Raw genomic sequence first — 10,085 nt, 5'->3', positions numbered from 1 at the left:
AAACACAAGAAAGTCAGGACACATCGGGGCAGCTGAGCTGTATATTGTATATCAATTCTGCTCTTGGCTCTTGACGGAGGCGGTCGCACTTTTCTCCCTCTCCCTTATCTTTCCTGCTTCACTTCTCATGTCTTCTGTATAGTCTCGCTTTGTCTCTAACCCTCAAAGAGTTTCTCAGTCTTGTTCTCTAAAACCTAAAGAATTATGGATTTGATCAACTTTGGGTTGTTCATATCTATCTAATAGACTCCAATTTGCACATGTAAATCGAGAGTCCTCTTCACCCACTAAGGTCAATTATGGTGTTCCTCAGGGTTCAGTGCTAGGACCAATTCTGTTTATATTATACATGCTTCCCTTAGGCAGCATCATTAGAAGACATAACATAAATTTTCACTGCTATGCAGATGACACACAGCTCTATCTATCCATGAAGCCAGGTAACACACACCAATTAGTTAAACTGCAGGAATGTCTTAAAGACATAAAGACCTGGATGGCCGCTAACTTTCTGCTTCTTAATTCAGGTAAAACTGAGGTTATTGTACTTGGCCCTGAAAATCTTAGAAATATGGTATATAAGCAGATTCTTACTCTGGATGGCATTACCTTGGCCTCCAGTAATGCTGTGAGGAACCTTGGAGTCATTTTTGACCAGGACATGTCCTTTAACGCACATATTAAACAAATATGTAAGACTGCTTTCTTCCATTTGCACAACATCTCTAAAGTTAGAAACATCCTGTCTCAGAGTGATGCTGAAAAACTAGTTCATGCATTTATTACTTCCAGGCTGGACTACTGTAATTCATTATTATCAGGATGTCCTAAAAACTCACTGAAAAGTCTTCAGCTAATCCAAAATGCTGCAGCAAGAGTCCTGACAGGGACTAGAAAGAGAGAGCATATTTCTCCTGTTTTGGCTTCCCTTCATTGGCTTCCTGTTAAATCCAGAATTGAATTCAAAATCCTGCTCCTCACATACAAGGTCTTAAATAATCAGGCCCCATCTTATCTTAATGACCTTGTAGTACCATATCACCCTATTAGAGCACTTCACTCTCACTCTGCAGGCCTACTTGTTGTTCCTAGAGTATTTAAAAGTAGAATGGGAGGCAGAGCCTTCAGTTTTCAGGCCCCTCTTCTGTGGAACCAGCTTCCAGTTTGGATTCGGGAGACAGACACTATCTCTACTTTCAAGATTAGGCTTAAAAGTTTCCTTTTTGCTAAAGCATATAGTTAGGGCTGGACCAGGTGACCCTGAATCCTCCCTTAGTTATGCTGCAATAGACGTAGGCTGCCGGGGATTCCCATGATGCATTGAGTTTTTCCTTTCCAGTCACCTTTCTCACTCACTATGTGTTAATAGACCTCTCTGCATCGAATCATATCTGTTATTAACCTCTGTCTCTCTTCCACAGCATGTCTTTATCCTGTCTTCCTTCTCTCACCCCAACTGGTTGCAGCAGATGGCCCCGCCCCTCCCTGAGCCTGGTTCTGCCGGAGGTTTCTTCCTGTTAAAAGGGAGTTTTTCCTTCCCACTGTTGCCAAAGTGCTTGCTCATAGGGGGTCATATGATTGTTGGGTTTTTCTCTGTATTTATTATTGTGCGATCTACTGTACAATATAAAGCACCTTGAGGCGACTGTAGTTGTGATTTGGCGCCAATGTTCCCTCTAATTTTTCATGTGTCTGAGCGAACACACAAACTCTCTGAGCGATCCCTTGGACCACTGTGAGCGACATCAGACGTGTGCACTGTGGTCACGCCAGCATCTAATCCATCCAAGTTACATGGTTTATTAAAATCAAATCAAATTACAGCATTTACATTTATGTTAGACTACCTTTAATTAACTACTTTAACCCATTTACAATGAAAATGTAAAAAAAAATCTAGTCATTGACCTGTGTAGTATGTTAAGACTATTGGAAGTAAAAATAACTTGAATTCCAATTTTGAAAACACAACTTTCTGTCTTTCTTTTTTTTTTTTTTTTTTTTATAAAGCTCTGACTTGTATTATGAGTCTGTGGTCTGGGAGAGAGTCCTGTAACTCTCTGTCTGCCAAATATACTATATAATGACAAATGTTGGGCAATTAATTATATAGTTACTTCTTCAAAAAAGTAACTCAGTTTAGCAAACAAAGTTTTTTGCAGCTGTTTTTTTAATGCAGCTAATGCATTTTTAAATAAACATTTCAAACTATTTACAGAACAATCAGCTGTTCTGTATCAAATCTGATGCCACACAAATTATTTGTGCCACTCCAAAAAAATAATTTCTGTCCACTATGAGATAAAGGAGAACAACAGCCTGATACCTGCAGGCCTGACAACAGGAGATGTATCACTGCTGTAACACCTGTAACATTCAGCAGTCGCCTCATTGTTCAGACACACACAACAAAACTATTGACTACACTACACACTAACTACACAAGATTTGCGCTAAACGTCTCAAATCTCTCACATCTCAAAACACCGCCGTCACTCCTAAAATTTCCCTCCGTTTCTTAACAACTAGATGCCACGTTGCCATATCATTTTTTGATTGGTCGACATGGTACTTTTTTGGACGAATAGGAAAGGGGGAGCGGGGGGGTTTGTTTTTGCTCACAGGCATAGAGTGCTTTCCAGCCTTTTTTCTTATAAAACGCCATTTTTACCGTTTCTTCCCGCAGTAAATATAAACAACGATAGTATTCAGGAAGAAAACCAAACATTGCGTTTTTTTTTAATCACAACTCTGGTTTTACGTGGCCTATCAACACAATTTAAAAACTGGTATAAAGTCCACACTTTTTCCGTCAATTGTTCGTCTGTCCTGCTCACATCTCCAATGGTTGTACACGTTGTCATTAACGTGGCTTCACTTCACATCAGCCACGCCGCTTTGCTAGCTAAAACACCGGTGTCGGCGCATAAGGACGCTGTCATAGCCTGTCAATGACGGTGATTGGCTGCGTATATATGAATGTGAATCGCATCATTGGCTGGACTATGGGATAAGGTGGCATACGGGAGCAGCCAGTCACTTACTGACTAACACTGCAAAAGAGAATTGTTAAAGTATTAATTTTAATTTCAATTCAGGTTAGATTTTTTTTTTGTGCGCAACGCAGATTTTCCGTGCGCAGAGACCGTGCCAGCAGTGCGCAATTGCGCACGTGTGCAGCTTAGAGGGAAGATTGTTTGGCGCTATACAAATAAAATTGAATTGAACTGAATTGAATTGAATATATGTGAGGGGGCAAACTCCTCAAGATGGGTGGTGACCAGTGTTGGGCAAGTTACTTTGAAAAAGTAATTCAATTATAGATACTAGTTACTTCTTAAAAAAGTAACTGAGTTAGTAACTGAGTTACAGTATTCTAAAACTAATTAATTACTTGAAAAGTAACTATTGCGTTACTTTAAAAAAAGAAAAGTTTAACCATCTGGGGTCCAGGGTATAATTGGCCACGTTTTACTACTTTTGATTTTCTCTCCACATTTTACCTTTAAAAAGTATTTACTTTGCCTTGTTTGGTATCATTCTTTTCAGCACAACCTCACGTGCCTGAATTTACAGTTATGTTTTCATTTTGACATACTGTATTAACACAATTGATCTAAAATCAGACAAAAACCATAAAATCAGAGTAGAAAAACTTATATTTTTACTGTAACAACCATAAACATCTTTAATGAATCATATTTCATAACTTCAAATGCAAATATTAATTGTCAATTTTAAAATCCTATGCACAACTTCTGCAAACAACAAAGTTATTTGCATCCATTTACCTTTTACCCTTTTTTTAAATAACCATTTCAAACTATTTACAGAACAATCAGCTGTTCTTCAATAAGATGCCACACAAATTATTTGTGCCACTCCAAAAAAATAATTTCTGTCCACTATAAAGGAGAACAACACAGCCTGATACCTGCAGGTGTGACAGCAGCAGGTGTATCACTGCTGTTTCTACCTGGAGACAGCAGTCGCCTCATTGTTCTGACACACAACACAAAACTATACACAACACTACACACTAACTACACAAGACAACACATTAACTACACACTCCAAACACGCTAAATGTCAGAAATCTCTCACATCTCAAAACTCTCTCTCTCTCTCTCTCTCGCCGTCACTCCTAAAACTTCCCCTGTTTTGTTTTGTTTTTTTCCTCATAAGCAGAGAGTGCTTGCTAGCGTTAACGTGACGAAACTATTGAGGAAAAAACGCCGCGTATATATTGTTTATCATGACTCTGGTTTTACGTGGCCTATCAACACAATTTAAAAACTGGGACCTTGTTGCTTTGTCTTTAAGTGGTCATGTGATTGACTTACCACGACTACTTTATTCTTCCTCAGTCAAACAGCAGCACTCATGCGACTGTTTTGCCCCCTGAGCTCCAGGTGTTGTGCTAGACAGTGATGGTGATTGCCGTCCGCAGGAGCGCGCAAAGCTGCTTAAAGCTGTAGCGTCCAGATTACTTACAGCTACTTCCGTGCAGCTGATATAAGATGCGGTAAGCTGAACACAGTTTCAACCGTCTGTTTGTTAAAAAATAGTAACGGACCGCGTTTCCTTGTTAGTAACTGTAACGGCGCTGTAACGATAGGAATAGTAATTAGTTAGATTACTCGTTACTGAAAAAAGTAACGCCGTTAGTAACGTCGGTACTTGTAACGGCGTTATTCCCATCACTGGTGGTGACCATGGTGGCCATTTAGAAGTCGGCCATCTTGGATACAACTTTTGTTTTTTCAATAGGAAGAGGGCCATGTGACACATCAAACTTATTGGTAATGTCACAAGAAAAACAGTGGTGTGCTTGGTTTCAATGTAACTTTATTCTTTCATGAGTTATTTACAAGTTTCTCTTTGTTCACAGCCATTGACATTTCGAAGAGGTTAACACGTGAGGAGCGGATCGAAATTGTGTTGATATCTGGTGAACGCAGTAACCGGGTCATTGCTGCAGATTTCAGTGCAAGACACCCTACGAGACCACGTGTTTCTCACCTGCTACCAGCTTTCAATGGTAGCAGGTGAGAAACACGTGGCTGTGTGAATAAAGGAGTTCAGCACATGTGCATCAGAGCACACAACAGGGGTAACCTGAACATCTGTGAAGGTTTATTAATGAACAACTATAGCTGCAGGTTTAAGAGCAGCGCATGCTGCAGTCAGAACTGTTACCCAATGAAAAGATCTGCAGCTTTATGAAGCAGCTGAAAGATCAAACAGTCCAACATTTACAAAGTGCTGTTAGAGGTCCAGCTGATACAAACAGATGTGCTCCTGCCCTACATTCAGTGAAAATGAATGAGCTGCATATTTTAAAAATGAAATTGCTGGCAGATCCAGGCTCTCAGCCTCCAGCTGAAACTTCCAGTCCTCCCCCAGCCAGAAGCTCTGACGCTGGGCTGAGAGACTTTGATCCGTCCCTGGATCCAGAAATCCAGGAGGGAGAACACAATGACAACTGGGAACATAACTGCAGAGTGACAGAGGTGCTCAGCAACCTTGCTGTTATATGGGAATATAACAAGAATAGTCGGCAACCACGTGAGTTAAGTTACCCATTGCAAAGAGATGCGACTCAGACTGACTTCATCATATTGGCAACGTGTGAGCATTGATATATTCCAGTTATTCACAAATCAGAGAATAATTACAATCATTCAGAGTCAGATTGTGATTGTTTGGAGAATGTAATCGTTTCCCTTCAGGGAGCGTGTTGGATGCTCAGTGTCCGGGCGACCAGTTGGCTGATGCAACTACTTAGAATCAGTTTGTGAATATGAAGAAAATCAGTGCAGTCACTGGACAAACTCTGATACTTCCTAGTTTCACTCTTGTTTCAGTCCAGTGTGACTGAGGTGGTAAAAAATGATGGGAGGAGGTGATTTGAGACAGAGAGCCGACTACAGTTAGTAAAATGGACACACTTTGTTTCAGACACGACACAAAGTAACTGTAAAAGCCACAAAGAGCAGAAACATCAAAAAGGAGGCAGAGCAGCAGCAACTCTCCATGAGCTGTGAGGCTAACAGCCACCCACACCCACACTTCCTGTGATGCATAATGAAAACAACATTAACCTGAAAGATGATAACAACAGAAATAAATCTAAGCTAACGTTACACACCGCTCACACAGCGCTGACTGTACAGGCCTCACACAGCTACGACCTGCATTCAGAACACCTGATTCTACTGAACACAAACAAATTAATAATATACAAGCAATCCAGGGAAGGCTTCCAGGAACGTGAGAATCCATAGACAGCTCTACAAAAGCATCAGTCAGCAACAATGTTACTAATCACTGAGTGTTTCATCCTTTAGATACTCAATAAAAAAAGTGCTGTGTTCACATTTGTTTCTGCTGAAATTGAGAGACTGAAAATTGTCTTTTTAAAGTTTGAATAAACTGACTAAACTTCTCACGAGTCCAACCGTGAGGAACACTTCCCCCCATGACACATCACAGGAGAACGTGGCATCTCAGTGAAGGGGGACAGTAGCTCAGTTTAGGCAGTCACACTCAGAATCGATGCCTTCTGTCAGGGTCAAACGTGGTCCTCAGAAACCTGCAGATGTTTGGGGCAAGCTCTCACTGGTCTCTGCGTCTGTAGACTGAGCTGATGTTTCTCCAGGTGTCTGGTAAAAGGACGATGCTGCTGTCCAATGAGGCGAGGAGAGAAATAGCCAAACAGGCGAGAGCCGTGAAGGAGGAACGGCGGGCAGCTCTGGGTGCCCAACATAAATACCCGATGAGCAGGCTGGCAGACACCGGCAGCCTGGATGAGGCAGCGGTGGAAGACTCCATCGTCTCTGATGACAGAGTAAGTTCAGAGACGTGATCCTTCCTCAGTGTTTAACCTTTGAGTCATTAATGTCTGATTCTTCCAGTTCAGTCTGATCCATGAATTCTTTGCTGCAAACGGATCCAAGAAGCTGATTTTCTTCTATCAGGATGTAAAACAGGTAACTTTGATCACATTTAAATGACTGACACATGAAGTTCTAACCGCTTTTCATAATCTGCTGTCCTGTTTGTTGCACCGTACTTTGTATTCATATATTTTAATATCTGACTTTCTCCCAGAATCTGTCCTCCCGTCAGTCTTCCTTTGTGGACGCATCAAACTCAGCTGTGGCTCAGAGGAAACTCTTCCTCACTACGGGGAACTCTGAGGTTGGCTTCAGCTTTTTTATGTTTAGTTAATGTGAGAATCACAGAAAAATGTTGATATGAGTGGAAGGTTCTGCTGGTAAATTGGCAATGAGCAGATTATTGAACACCGAGGCAAACAGTTCATTTCAGTAATGCCAGTTTATTAGAAACGAGGAGTGTGGGGCTGCTGGAAGTCAGGACGGCCGTTCTCTGGATAAACCTGACAGCTGAAGTGGAGAGCAGGATTTATCCACAGACGGCTTCTTCCAAGCAAATGTACCAAATACACCTGAGCTGAGTGTTAAACAGAAACATGTCTTAAAGCACGAGCCTGGATCAGACTTGAGGACTCAGAGCTCAGGTGTGTGACGTCACATTGATCCACCTCTCGGGGTTTTTGTGATCTGATGTCTCTGATTTCTCTTTAAGCTCCAAACAATACCGAGCCTACGATTCATCATTGTCCTGTTCAGAGATGATGAGCCTGAGCGTGTTTGTGTTTCCATGGATCAAACTGTGCTGCTTTGTTTGGTTAACGAGGTGATTAGAGGTCTTTGAGCAAACACTGGATGACTGACAGCTGCAGGCTGAACAGTGCATGAGGAAGTCCACAGCAGAGAGGCCAAAGTCTGAGGAGCTCAAAGCTCCACAAACACTTATTCACAGAAAAAAGGACTACAAAAATGGAGGAGCAGCAATCCGAACATGAGCTAAAGGCTACATGGTAATAACATTTCCCCTGGATGTGGTTTTGACAGGATCATGAACGATGAAGTATTTAAAGTCAGTTCCAGCCTGAGTCGGTGCCGTGTTGGCAGCTCTGATATGCAGAAACTTTAAAAACATGGGACAAGAATAAAAACATGCCTGTGACATCAGAGTTTATGAATGATGACAAACTGTTTGTCTTGTTTTTAGAAACTTTGTTGATGCTCAAAATGATCAGGAAATAAAAGCTGAATAGATCCACTTCAAACAGGAGAAGTTTTCCACTTTGCATCAGCTGGGAAACTCGCTCATATCCAGTCTGCAGAGCTCTGCCATATGCAACGCCCGGCGTTCCATACTGCCAACCACCCCATCTTTAAAGTCCATGAAAGGTTTTCCTTTCCATGGTGAACTTTGGTGACAGAGTGCAGAAGAAGTGCTCTGTCTGCGTCACGTTAAAGGAATCTGAACTCCATCACGTTCTGTATTTCCAGCCTTTACTGGTGAAATGTCTGTTCTTCCTGAGAACCACTGAAAAGGCCATAACCACCGCTAACGTGCAGCAGGTCAGTAACTGGTCTGGGTCACCTCCTCACCTGCAAATTTAACAAACTGCACAGACCTCATTGGTTGACTGTGACATGGATGCAGCCAATCATTCTGATCTTCTTGTGCAACCTGATGTTCCCGTTTCTAGGAAGTGAACTTTGGCGTGTTGGACTGCAGCGGCAGCGGCGGCATCCTGAACAGTCTGGAAACTCTGCTGACTCACATCATGTTACCTGCTCTCAGGTCGCAGCAGGTAAAACAAAAAGGGAGATGTTTAAGCTTTCAGTGATCACATGACGCCATATATGAAGACTTTGTTGATGGTGGGAAGGAAGAACGCTCTTTAAACAGGAAGAAACTGAAACCAAAGAAAGGGGCAGGGAGGGGCAGCCATGAGGGGTCAATCCTGTGAAGAGAAGCCAGTGTAGGAGAAACGTGCTCACACCTTGGGCTTATCTGTACCTGCTGTTTTTTCTTTGTGGGGTTTGACTGTAGAGCAGCTGTTACATAAAGATCCATGAAAAGTCTTATTTGTGTGCAGTGCTCCTCCTGATGCTTTTGGCTGTAAATAAGGTAAAAACTGAAACAGGAAACACATTAACCTTTGTTGTTATTGCTGACCTTTGACCCTGTGCCCAGTCGTGGGGCTCTGTGCAGGACGGCGCCTCGTGTCCACACGTCCAGTCCTTCCTGTCCTCGGTGGATCAGTTTGTCAGTAATCTGAGCTCAGCCAGACTGAACATGGAGAGAAAGTTCCAGCTGCAGCACGTCGAGCTTCCTGACGCCATCAGCCAGCTGAGCAGCCCTGCAGACTACAGAGCAGCAGGTATGAAGCTCAAGCTGTTCACATTTCACACAAACAATAAGACTGTTGGAAATACAGGAAACATCATTTAAAAGGTTTAAAAATCAACTCTCAGGTAAATCAAACCAGTTTATCTGTGGAAGCTGAAGGAAGCATCTGACCTGAGACGATGGCTTCTTTGAAATAATGAGTCCGTGTTCACGTGTGTTTAGAGAAACTCGTGTGTTTCGCTCTCAGCCAATAACAGTGAGCTGGTGGAGCATCTTGAGGAAGTGTTGACCCTGTGGACCAATCAAATCAAGCAGGTGCTGACAGAGCGCGAGCAGATGAGGAAAGAGGCTGACGACGTCGGGCCGTCGGCCGAGCTGGAGCACTGGAAGAGCCGCACGGTGACCTTCAACAGGTAGACGCGTCCTCTCAGCTGGATCTCCTGTAGCGTCAGCATTTACAGGTTTTCAGTTTAAACTCAGTTTATCAAACATGATCTGACGTCTGTGGACAGAAGCTCCTCAAACCTGTAACAGTTTAGTCTCCACTCTGAGACTTCAGGACAAAACGACTTTTACACAATGTAACTTTAACTTATTTATGTTTCTGCTCTTTAAAGTTTAAAAGTTAAAAAAATATTCATGTGTTTGTTTGTATGTATAATAGTTTTTAACAATTTCATGCATGAATTATCACGACATCAATCAGGATTTTTTCTTTACTATTTTTATTTATCTTTAAGGATGAAAAGAAGATTTTTGAACTTCATTTTTTTAAACACGTATTTTTCCATCTTGGTTTGAAGAAATGTTTCTGTGCACTTACACTGGCTGACCAGTGGGTGGCAGGTATG

The sequence above is a fragment of the Oreochromis niloticus genome, linkage group LG3 (genome assembly GCF_001858045.2).
Source record: "Oreochromis niloticus isolate F11D_XX linkage group LG3, O_niloticus_UMD_NMBU, whole genome shotgun sequence".
In the NCBI taxonomy this organism is placed as follows: domain Eukaryota; kingdom Metazoa; phylum Chordata; class Actinopteri; order Cichliformes; family Cichlidae; genus Oreochromis; species Oreochromis niloticus.
Note: the sequence above shows the minus strand (reverse complement) of the source record.